The following is a 12219-nucleotide window of genomic DNA, read 5'->3' as shown; positions in this document are numbered from 1 at the left end:
CCCTCTTGGCTGCACGGAGCTGGAGAACGCCGCTCCGGATCGTGGACAATGGAAATCTCTTCTGAGAGCCTTATTTGTCCCTGGTGAAGGACAACAGGATTCCATGGCATCATCACCATTCACTTACCATGCGTTTCATGAACCTTATAAAAGTCAGTGAAGTCAATAGACGTTAGATAATATAATTATAGTCATATACGAACAATACTTGTTTAATTCGTAAAAGTTTTTTTTTATTAGTGAGAGGGATTAGTTACATTATAATAAGTAGCAAATCAGTATCATATTTTGAAAATCTGTATACCCTTTTAACATTATACTTTTAATGAAAAACCCTAAAAATCAATTAGGCACTTAACCAGCGAAGTCGTTAAGCATAAACTTTTTAGAATAAACAATACGTAAATCCAAACTTCCAAAGGAGAATTGATAACTTTTTGAAAACCGCTGGCCGCAAAAACGTGTTAAAACAACTTTATTTTATAGGCACGAAATTCGTTGCCTTAACCTGGAGAGGGGAAGTTTTAAAAAGTTACACAAACTCATTAGGCCACGACCCATCCCTCAACGGTAAGATAAAAAGTGAATTTAGAATGGATTGGAAATAATTTGGAATGTATTTAAACGTTTCTTTTCTTTCTCCCATCAGCTTGTGGAAAGCAGGATGTTTTTGTCACCATTGTCACTATATTCCAACATTTGAAAAAATAAATTATACTTACTGGGTCAGCGCATTTCATTTTATTGGGGTAGGTATGTATAATATTTCTGGTTATTACTTGCATCTTGCATTGCATGAAAGCTATCCCAGAGGAATTTATTAACTTTTGGGTACAGAAAAGATGAATGTGAAAGCTATCTTAATCTTATCTTATTATTATTTTGGTAAAATTTGCATAAAACTAATCTTGTTTCTAGTTTAGTAGATATTTGCCAGTTTCGAAATTTACCCCGCCTTCGCATTTACCCCAATGCACCCTAATATAGGTATATAAAAAATTCGTGCCTCGAAATTGACAGCTTCAGTAGATGTAAGTACCTAATACCTAAGTAATGTGGCAATTTTGATTGTTTTAATAATTTAGATACCACAAAACATATGTATGGCACCGTATAGTGCCATTTAGCTTGTATTTCAAACTCTTACATGCCTCAATTACTTACTTAGTTGATTTATATTTCACCCGTTTTCTACGAAACGACTGATTAAATAAATACTAAGACAAACGATTAATAGCCGACTGATTTTACTTTACACCTCTTTTAGAATCGATAACTCGACTAAAGAAACGTTCGTAACTCGTAACTCCAACAGTATTTCAATTGCAGTGCGAACAGAAATTTCTTATACAAACAACAGAAGTGGCAACTTTCAGCAGAACAAACTTGAACATCTGAACCTTACAATACTCTCGATTCGCAGAAAACTAAGGCAGAAGTAAATTGGCAGAAGCTACATTATTTGTTTCGTTCCACGTTAGAAAATCTTCAAAGAAAATTGAAAAAGTAAACTTTAATACTCGTATACTTTGAAATTATTTACTAGCATTTATTATAACACCTTATTGTCCATTTTGAAACCATAGACCATGCTTGCTTATGCTTAAAGGGTTATAGTATGACCAGGGCTCGGATACCGGTTAAATTTCCAAACCGTTATGATGTACTTGGCGCAAAACCTTTTCTTTTCGGTTTTGTTCGTAATACCGTTATTTTTAAACCGGTTTTTAGGGGAACGCTTTCATAAAGTTTTTGTCACATTAACCGGTTAAGAACGATTAAAACCGGTTTATTCCAACGCACGATAAACAAACTCTGTTTTCTTTAATTCTGTATTTGTAACAAACTTCTGCTTCGATAAGACGTTCATTTCATTCAGTGCATTAATAAAATTAGTTCCAAGTGCAAAAAATATAAATGATGGGTAAAGTAAAGTATAAGTAATTTATATTTAAATGTTTTGTTGCAATCAAATACCTAATGGTGTGATTATATTTTGGTCTGTAATGTATCTATATAATAAAGGCTATAATTCGTCAACAATTTTAACTATACAGGGTGGATTTTCTTTTTGGGTCAGTGAGGGCAGCTATCAGATCCCGTGCTGCTACGAGAAAACTGTCTTAGAAGACCTTCCTTCGATTTCAAATTAATGAAGATTGGCTTTTACAGATTTTGGAAAAAACATACAGGGTGCGGGAAAAAGGTCATTTTTGACAAACTTTTTTTTGATGCCAATCGATCCCATTCCTATTGAGGATCAAAAGCTTGTATGGAACCAAAAAAAATTCCGGCTAGAAAAGCCACAAATCGAGGAAAACTTTTCCCATACAATTTGTATGAAAATGAAAACTTTTATTTTTCACATGCTATTTTTGTATGCCAATCGGTTCTATTCCTATCCAGTATCAATAGTTTCCTACCTTACGGTAATGTACTTAAAAGCCACAAATTAATAAAAACTTTTTCAATACAAGTGTGTCAAGTCGCATGTCAAGTTTAGATTTTGCGCTTACCTAAAAAAACTTACAAGCGATTTCAAAGAATTTTGGTTATTTTAGAAACTGATAGACTCTAAATTTTTTTTAATGGTCAAAAAAGTGACACTTAATAGTCATTAATTTGTCATGCTTGAACGTGAATCTTAGACTTTAGTCTTCTTTTTTTCCAACTCGTAGCCAAGTGAGAATGATGATTTTTTCAGTGTTGCCAGGGCTCTGGAGTCCTAAGTTACGTTTCGTTTCCCTAAAAGTCACGTTTTTGCTGCTTAAGTCACATTTTTATAGTATGGGTTGGTAAATCGATTTTGTTAGAAGAAATTCAGAAAATATAGCTGGTCAAGCAGATCTTGTCTGGTCAAAATCTGAATTTCGCGCCTTTTTTTACTGACAAGATTTGGTTGACCAGCTATATGATTTTTCTTTATGCTATTTGTGATCGATTTCATGAATTGTAAGTTCCTTTTTTTATTTCTTGATTTTTTCTTGTTGAAAACGAAAAAAAAATTACGATAAGTAATAAGTTATTATAAAGTACTTTTTTTAAATTTGCCGCTTTTTTCTACTTACTGAAATGGTTTGACATACTATAGTATTGGCCTGTCCAGACGAGGACAATTTTTCGCCAATCTGATTAAATTGTCCGATCAAATCAGGACGTGCGGACACAGACGCCAATTTGGCTCGCCGATTATGATTTATGACCGATACTACGAATACAATGGGGTACGGACGCAAGAATACTAATTTGTGACGCTAGTTTTCGCAGTTAGGGGCATTTTTTTAATTTACATCTGTCAAATATCACCATAAAATTAAAATTGATGAAACTGGTCAAATTGGTGTTTGCCTCCGCACGTCCTGATTTGATCAATTGTCTTCGTCTGGACACGCCTTAATCTAGCACATGAGTCCACAAACTATAGCTGGTCAACCAAATCTTGTCAGTAAAAAAAAGGCGCGAAATTCAAATTTTCTATGGGACGATATCCCTTCGCGCCTACATTTTTCAAATTTGCCGCCTTTTTCTACTGTCAAGATCTGGTTGACCAAGTATACTAAGAAGATACAAGTCACAGTCAGTCAGTGCGAAAGAAAAATTTTAAAAGTTTACACTGTTTAAGCCCCCTCCAGACTATGTGCGTGAATTGCGGTGTGGAAGCGCGAACGCGAGTGTGGAGTCGATTTCCCGGTCTGCGAATCTTTAAGTAGAGCCCAGACGAGCTGGGCAAATCGACCGATTTCATCAGGAAAATATTTGGTGCCAATCTCATCCACACGTACACAATTTAATCATCAATTTGCGTTCCATAGATACTAACTTAGAAAATTGCCATTATTGTGTCCGCAACTGCTGATTTGATCGGGGAATCAAATTGGCGTTTGCGTCCGCACGGCCTGATTCGATAGGAAAATTTCATCAGATTGGCGAAAAATTGTCTCGTCTGGACTAATGCAGTACAATGAGTAGTATAGATACAGACAAAAAGAAATAAATCATTACACTAAAAAAAACTACTACTATCAAACTATATAACACCGTCACGTCAAGGTAACGAGTCTCATTTTGCCATGACTATGATAATAAACATGATTGTCGATGTAACGTCAAGCAAGGGTCAGTGCAAGTGTCAAATAGTAAACTTGGGAGCATTGCTAAATAATTCGAATTGCAAAACTAAACTTGTCCAAAAATCGACTAGCTTAAAAAGTCACAAAAATTGCCTCAAAATCATAAGTCACGCACTTGTCACACGAGAAGGCGAAAAGTCACGAAAAATGTGACTTTTGTGACCATCTGGCAACGCTGGATTTTTTAGGGTTCCGTAGCCAAATGGCAAAAAACGGAACCCTTATGGATTCGTCATGTCTGTCTGTCTGTCTGTCTGTCCGTCCGTCTGTATGTCACAGCCACTTTTTTCCGAAACTATAAGAACTATACTGTTGAAACTTGGTAAGTAGATGTATTCTGTGAACCACATTAAGATTTTCACACAAAAATAGAAAAAAAAAACAATACATTTTGGGGGTAATAAACACAAAAATATATTTTTTTATCAAACCCATACGTGTGGGGTATCTATGGATAGGTTATTACATAGACTAGGAATCCTCTAGACTGAGTTTAGAGCAATAATTTCATGAAACCGATGCTGCCAAAAATATGGGGGTGCGGGGGGACGAGGTGAGCGAATCCCGTGCCGTGACTGGTCCGTTCAAAGACACGGACCAATCACGGCACGGGATTGACTCGAAGATGGAGTAAAACTACCGTATAAGTGGCAGAGGGGGTAGCGTTACTATGCTCAGTCTAGAGGATTCCTAGTCTATGGGTTATTATTAACTTCTAAAATAAGAGAATGATAGAACTAAAAAACTATATGATGTACATTACCATGCAAACTTCCACCGAAAATTGGTTTGAACGAGATCTAGTAAGTAGTTTTTTTAATACGTCATAAATCCCCTAAATACGGAACCCTTCATGGGCGAGTCCGACTCGCACTTGGCCGCTTTTTTTTTGCGCCGTTTGTAAAGGATTGTGCTACAAAAAGAAACATTCAAAAAAGTTCAATAGTTTTTTATTATTAAATTAATTGATTCGCCCGGGAATTTCTTAACAAAAGTTAAAAGTTCAAAAATTCATAACTCAAAACTACGAAAACTCGGCTAACATACATGGGGTATATTCTTATAGGCCGCGATGTAAGGAATCTAAAAAAAAATTTGGACGTCTGCTTACAAAATCTGTTTTTTTTTTTCGAATTATACTTGTTTTTAAATAAATGTTTATGCTTATGCTAGTTTTATAGTTTAACACACTAGGTCAATCAAATTAGATTTTTTCGAATAATTAATTCCCAGCAAGCTGAAAATCGTTTTAATACATTTATTTGGTCCTAAATTCGTGTAATCCGAGTTTTCTTAATCCCAGGAGGTGTGCATACATTTTTGTCCTTTTTAAGTTTTTAGATTGTAGTTTTAAAACGGTACACCTGGTACCTTAATATGAATTCTTAGTCAAAGTTTGTAAAAAAAGGCTGCCACTTTGAATTTTCTTTTTTTTTGTATATTATGTTAAAATCCAAAAACTCTTTACATTATAATTGATGGTGGGTTCCTTCTATATCTTGTTTTTAAATAAATGTTTATGCTTATGCTAGTTTTATAGTTTAACACACTAGGTCAATCAAATTAGATTTTTTCGAATAATTAATTCCCAGCAAGCTGAAAATCGTTTTAATACATTTATTTGGTCCTAAATTCGTGTAATCCGAGTTTTCTTAATCCCAGGAGGTGTGCATACATTTTTGTCCTTTTTAAGTTTTTAGATTGTAGTTTTAAAACGGTACACCTGGTACCTTAATATGAATTCTTAGTCAAAGTTTGTAAAAAAAGGCTGCCACTTTGAATTTTCTTTTTTTTTGTATATTATGTTAAAATCCAAAAACTCTTTACATTATAATTGATGGTGGGTTCCTTCTATATCGAGTGGTTTGTCAATCCAAGGAAAAATGTATCTTCCAAGGCTCGCAAAATGTATGCACACCTCCTGGGATTCCTGGGATATAGCAAACCCGGATTACAAGCATTTAGGACCAAATGAAGGTATTAAAACGATTATTAGCTTGCTGGGAAACAAAGGGGATGTACAGGAATGCAACAACTATAGAGGAATAAAGCTCATGTCACATAGCATGAAAGTATGGGAAAAGTGATAAAGAGACGCCTGAGAGATGAGAGTGATATAACACAAAACCAGTTCGGGTTTATACCGGGGAGAGGAACAACAGACGCCATTTTTGCACTTCGCCATCTGTGCGAAAAATACAGACATGCCAAAAAGAACCTGCATATGGTGTTTGTTGACCTCGAAAAAGCATACGACCGAGTACCCCGAGAGGTTTTGTGGTGGGCTCTGAAAGAGAAATGCGTGCCTGGGAAGTATGTGGAGCTAATCCGGTCAATGTACAACCGATGTTGTACACGCGTCCGGTCAGCTGCTGGCACTACCGACAAGTTCAGTGTCACGGTAGGCTTGCACCAGGGATCGGCTTTAAGTCCTTACCTCTTCCTGATTGTTATGGACGCTCTATCGTCGGAAATACAGGAGGAGGCACCCTGGTGTATGCTGTTTGCCGATGACATTGTGCTTGTAGGTGAAAACGAACTCGAGGTGCAGAACAGACTTGAGAAGTGGCGGCAAAAATTGGAGAATGTTGGCCTGAAGATCAGCAGATCTAAAACAGAACACATGTTCTGTGATTTTGGCGGTCTCTCCAGTTTTGCTGCCATAAAACTCGACGGCGTTACATTGCCGGTTTGCTCCGACTTCAAGTACCTCGGTTCGCTAGTACAGTGCGATGGCAATATCGATCGTGACGTAAAAAACCGGATTAGCACTGGATGGATGAAATGGCGACAGGTCACGGGAACCATTTGCGATGCCCGAATGCCTCTTCGGTTGAAGGGTAAAATTTATAAATCAGTCATAAGACCTGTCGTCATGTATGGATCAGAGTGTTGGCCCCTAAAGGTGACGGATGAAAGAGATTGCATGTAGCGGAGATGAGAATGTTAAGGTGGATGTGTGGCGTGACAAGAATGGATAGGATAAGGAATGAGTATATAAGAGGAAGCCTGAAAGTTGCACCCTTAACAGAAAAAGTAAGGGCAAACCGCCTAGCCTGGTACGGACATGTGATGCGGAGGGATGAAAGTCATGTGACGAGAAAGGTATTACGAATGAATGTGGAGGGAAGTACAAGGAGAGGAAAACCGAGGAAAAGGTGGATGGACTGTGTGAGAGATGATATGAAACGAACGCAAGTGAATGATGAGATGACGGGTGACAGAGAGGTATGGAAGAGGAAGCCATGCTGCGCCGACCCCAAGTAAATGGGACAAGGGCAAGAGAATGATGATTAGCTTGCTGGGAATTAATTTCTCAAAACGCTTTTTTTGGATCTAGGTAATTTTATTGGCCTACACGTATTTTTAGTGCTTGTAAGTTGAGACCTAAGCTCTCCGAAACACGTCGTGCGAATGACTAAAAATAACATACGTGCACCAGATAAAAACCATCGTTGTTTTTTTTTGTTACGTTTAATATAAACTTGCTGTTTTATCTCTGGTAGCGGATTCACACTTATAACATAACTAAACCTAGAATTGGCCTGTAGTACAAGTACGGACAAGTCAAGAGCGAAATGAATGCGCAAATTACAGCTACTTTACTGATATGATTCCAATATCATTCTAAAATCGGTTTGATGTCAGGTGCTCAGTTGCACGTTGGAAATGGCCTGTAAGTATGCTTTAAAAAGGGATTCGTCCCTTTATACAGGGTGGTCCAAACATAGACGTCCAAAAGTTTTTTTTAGATTCCTCACATGGTGGGCTATCAGAATATATCCCATGTATGTTAGCCAGTTTTTCGTAGTTTTCGAGTTATTAATTTTTGAAATTTTAAATTTGTTAAGAAATTTCGGGATGTACCTATGTACCAATTACTTTATTTAAAAGAAACTATTTAACTTTTTTGAATGTTTCTTTTTGTAACATAATCCTTTACAACCGGCGCAGTTGTTAAAAAAAATCAGCATCCTCACTTGACTGCGAGTTGGAAAAAAAAGACTAAAGTAAAATTTTTATGTGCATGTCAAGTTTAGATTTTGCGCTTACCTAAAAAAAAATAACAAGCGATTTAAAGTACTTTTGGTTGTTTTGGAACCTGCTAGACCCTAAGTTTTTTTTAAAGGTAAAAAAAGTGACACTTAATAGTCATAATTTGTCATGCTTGAACGTAAAAGTTTGACTTTTGTCTTTTTTTCCATGTCGCAGCCAAGTGAGGATGTTGATTTTTTATTAGCAACGGCGCCGTTTATAAATAATTATGATACAAAAAGAACCATTCAAAAAAGTTCAATAGTTTTTTTGAAATAAATTAATTGGTTTGCCCCGGAATTTCTTAACAAAAGTTAAAAGTTCAAAAATTATATATATTTTCTTACATCGATGTACCTGATTATTTCTACACTCGAAACGGCACTATTAGTAAACGGTATTAAATATTGGGAACTAAGCTAAACTCAAAAGTCTCAAAACTAGTCAAAACAAAACAAGTAGTTGCTTGTGCTGTGACCTTGGGCGCGTCATCGCTCGCTCGTCGAATAAACCGGTTTATTTAGGTTAAAATAAAGTTCTTTAAACGTTCGCGTTCTTATGAAAGTTCGGAGTAAAACCGAAATAAACCGGTATTAACCGCTATTTTTAAAACCGGTTCCGAGCCTTGAGTATGACTCACGTTATCTTCCGCCGGATCTTCCGGCGTTTCGTTTTCTATGGAAAGCACCACGTGGTCACCGATCAGCCGTTATAGAAAATGACATGTCCCGGGCCCGGGCACTGCCCGATTTAGCGTGAGTCATCCTTAATGTGTATGACTTTTGATGCACAATTCCACATGGATATACAAGGTTACGTTGTAAATCGACCAATAACCGTTGACAATAAAAATCATTTCATGGCACCTAAAACTCATTCCACCATAATTAATTGGCTGAGTCTGTTTTAAGAGCATATATTATGTTCAATGCATATATTTACCACGCATATAATATACTTAATATTTACTTACCGTAACATACTCATGAACGTGTTAGTGTTACACACAGGAATCCTTAAAACTACACCTCCCATCCAACTCTTATTTACATCACAATTACTAACGCGCTGTAACCTAAATTCAATTGTAATGTTAAACTTATAAAGTCTATTTTTACGTGAACAGTATCTTCGTAATACCTGGTGCTGAAACTTCAAAAAAAATCAGCGTAAAACTACATACAGTAGAACAATGTGAAATCGACTTTAATCTATTTCGTTTACGGTCGTATTTGGCCTGTTGTCTTGAAGAGTAAGTTCGTTTTGGTCTGGCAAAATGTAACCTTCTGATTAAATACTGTGTGGGTCCCAAGGCGGTGCTAACGATTACCGAGGGCTTCACTAGGTTAATTGTTTAGTGACATACTAATCTCAAACGGTGGATAAATGAGATTAACTGCTACGAAAGTCGAGTTAAACAATCAGTTCCTTCATATGAAGAAAAACGAAGGCCAAGTGAGCCTTTTAGAAAATACAAATGAGAATGTCTTTAAATAGGTAGGTACCTACCTATTTGCGTTACTTAACATGAGATCTAACCTATATCTAACGCAGGTATCGGGACTCGCGCATCGTAATCGATCTCCTTATTGTCCTTATTAGATTAACAAACCAATTACCAGTATTTTTTTGTAGTGCATACATTGTCGATCCTAGTGTAAGCGAATTCAGAACACTTAAAAACGCAACTTTATAAAAAAAGCTATAAATACACAACTACGCGCTCTTGCTATGTTTTTGACCTATATCGTCTTAAAAGGAAACGGATATAAATATTTGTAGTACCTAGTAATTCATTCGAGTGAATCTCAAGACACCATTAGAGGGAGCGCAGTGACATAGAAACTGCATTAGGAGGGACGTGATACGTAGGTATGTCCCAGTTAAACGCAAAGGATTCTAGGTACTTAAATAAGCGGCAGTTCTTAAAGTTCTCGCAGGAAAGCATAACTGACTTGAATTGTTAAAATATTCTGTGGCAGGTATAGATTGCTGGATCTTATCCCATAGGCACTTTGCTTTTCAACTGACTGGTATGAATTTGTTCGTAGGGTGAAAAAAATGTGAAATAAGAATAAGGCCAATAATCAATAGTTTGTGTGACACATGACGCATAGATGATGAGCAAGAAAATTAGTCAACATATAAAATAAGTGTTCCGTGAACAAATTTTTGTACGGAACACTAAAAAGACCCCTTACTAAGGTTCGGTACTTGACTTTTTTTTTACCATAGTAAATTGAAAGGTACTTATTACCAAACTGTTTCTTACCTACAAATTTAAAAAAACGCATCGCATATTTTTTCACGCATTGCCACGCCTGCTACATATTCGTAGTAGACGTGACGTCGCGTAATTTATATAAAGGAGGTTCTCTATTTGGACGCATTCTCAGAAAGAAACAGATCAAGGGCTAGTCTATTCTCAAATTGAATGTCATATAGGCGGTCAGTAATATATATTTTTTTCATTAAAGGTAAACCCTATGACGCCATACCTTTATGCTAATTTATTAGTACGTATTTTGTATAAATGGGTACCTAAGTAAGTCATATAAAAATGTTTTTAAAACGTGCAAGTTTAAGTATAGGTACGTAGTTAGAACTTATTTCATTCTCTCTCTTTTGCAAAATAATGAAACGTCAGTTTATCTATGTACCCTTTTTATATCCAATTAAAACACCTCACTAATTAAATTAAAATCAAATCCCTATTGTTGAGCAACCAATTCAAAACTTCTGCTTGCAATGAGCACCCGTACAAATTGAATAATGAATTTAAATTCACGGAACTGAATAAACGTCTCGTTATCTAAAATGTATTTTAAATTGAAACGATTATGTTTGTTTTTACGAGTAAAGTTTATTTTTTTACTTAAATTTATTTCAGTATGCGAATTTTTGTAATAAAATACCTGTTTTCATTGTACGTCTCATCAATTTTTAATTTGAAAGACCTTACAGCTGGCCCTGCCTACGAAGGCCAAGTACCTAGTAGCACAGAATACGTAATAGTATTATGCTAGTAGTTCCCGGGTTCGAACCCCGGTAAAGACAATTATTTGTATGTTTATCACGAATATTTGTTCCTGGAATATATGTAGATATTATTAAACTATGACGTTGACGAATACATCTATCTGGGCCAGATAGCATCCTTCGATAACAGGCAGTCCAAGGAAATCGATCGACGCATCGAAAACGCCTGGAAGAGCTTCTGGTCCATGAAGGCGTTAATGAAGGGCAACCTTCCACTAGCACTAAAACGCAAACTCGTCGACATGTGTATTCTGCCTATCCTAACCTATGGCGCCCAAACTTGGTCATTAACAGAAGCCCAAAAATCCCGACTCAAGATTTGCCAGCGAGCAATGGAGCGCAGTATACTCGGAGTCCGTAGAACCGATCGGATAAGGAACACAGAGCTGCGCTCCAAAACTGGTATCGCAGATGTGGGTGTGAAGGCCGCCAAGCTCAAGTGGGATTGGGCGGGACATATCTGTCGGATGCACCCGGACAGATGGGCCAAAATAGCGACCGACTGGGCACCACAGATCACCCGAGGCAGAGGCAGACCAAAAATGAGATGGCGAAACGACCTGGACTCATTCTGTGGCGACTGGCGGGAGCATGCACAAAGCCGTGACGAGTGGCGAAAGACAGGGGAGGCCTTTGCCCAGCAGTGGGACACAATATAGGCTATTAAAAAAAATTAAACTATGAATATAAGTATGTATTTATCTATATAAGTAGGTATATCGTCGGCTAGTACCCATAGTAGAAGAATTGCTTAGTTTGGGGCTACTTAACTAATAAATTAATAATAATAGTCGATCGGTAAGATTGTCCCCACATATTTATATTGTACTTACTTATTTATTTCATACTATACAATCAGTTAATAATATTAACATCAATGAAATAAGTGGATCAATTATTTGTGTTGTTATTTTGTGCCGTATTCCAAGGGGCAATACGTATAGGGTTACACTTTGTTATATTAGAGGAAATGTTGTACATAGCATGTTCTACTAACAGTCGATGGCCCATTATA

This window comes from Cydia amplana, chromosome 2 (assembly GCF_948474715.1).
Source record: "Cydia amplana chromosome 2, ilCydAmpl1.1, whole genome shotgun sequence".
Classification (NCBI taxonomy): domain Eukaryota; kingdom Metazoa; phylum Arthropoda; class Insecta; order Lepidoptera; family Tortricidae; genus Cydia; species Cydia amplana.
This window is presented reverse-complemented; position numbering follows the sequence as displayed.